Genomic DNA, 802 nt, shown 5'->3' on the forward strand with positions numbered 1-802 from the left:
GTCAGAGTCCCATTGTTCGTCGTATCTCAGACTACGCCGGACTCTGGTGCCCCCGGGAGGGAGAAGCGGAGCTGTCCTCCGGCTCCCGGGTATTTGTTTATTTGGGGCGGGGGAGGGGGAGCGGGGGAAGCAGGCCTGGGAGGGGGCTCGGCGTCCATTTCCGCGCGTCTCCTTTAAGGAAAACCCTGCCCTACCTTTCCCACCGTCCCCCTCCCTGAAGCCGTACCTGCATTTTAAAAGCGCCCTGTAGCCCAGGGATTGGCCAAGGCCGCGTCCTCCGGGCGCAGAAACTTGAACCGCCGGGAGGGGGTTTGGAAGCTGGGTGGCTGGACTGTACCATCTCCTCGGCGTCCCCCGCGTGCGCCCCGCCCCTCCCACACACCCCCAGAGAGGCCCAATCGGATGGGCGGGAGGGCGGGACCGCGGCTCGAATGCGCCTCTGGCAGGGCGCCGGGCGGGCGGGCGCACGGCGCTGGGGGACGTCGGGGGCCGGCCGCGCCTCTGCCCGTCCCCTCGCTCCCCCCCCGAAGGCGGAGCCGGCCGAGGCGCCCCGCCCCCTCCCCGCCCGGAGTGGGCGGGGCGGCCGGGGCTCGGGGAGCTGGGCCGGGGGCGGGCCTCCGCCTGCTTCGCCCGAACCCGGAGAGCGCCCGGCACGGCGGCCGCCGACGCAGCAGCGGTCCCAGCTCGCCGAGCCCCGAGACCCGCGGTTCACGGGCAGCCCCGGGCGGACGCTGCGTGAGGGCGCGCGAGGCGGCGCGGGGCGGCCCGCACGCGCCCCCGGCCGCCCCCTGCCCGTGAGCGG

Source organism: Neomonachus schauinslandi, chromosome 9 (assembly GCF_002201575.2).
Source record: "Neomonachus schauinslandi chromosome 9, ASM220157v2, whole genome shotgun sequence".
In the NCBI taxonomy this organism is placed as follows: domain Eukaryota; kingdom Metazoa; phylum Chordata; class Mammalia; order Carnivora; family Phocidae; genus Neomonachus; species Neomonachus schauinslandi.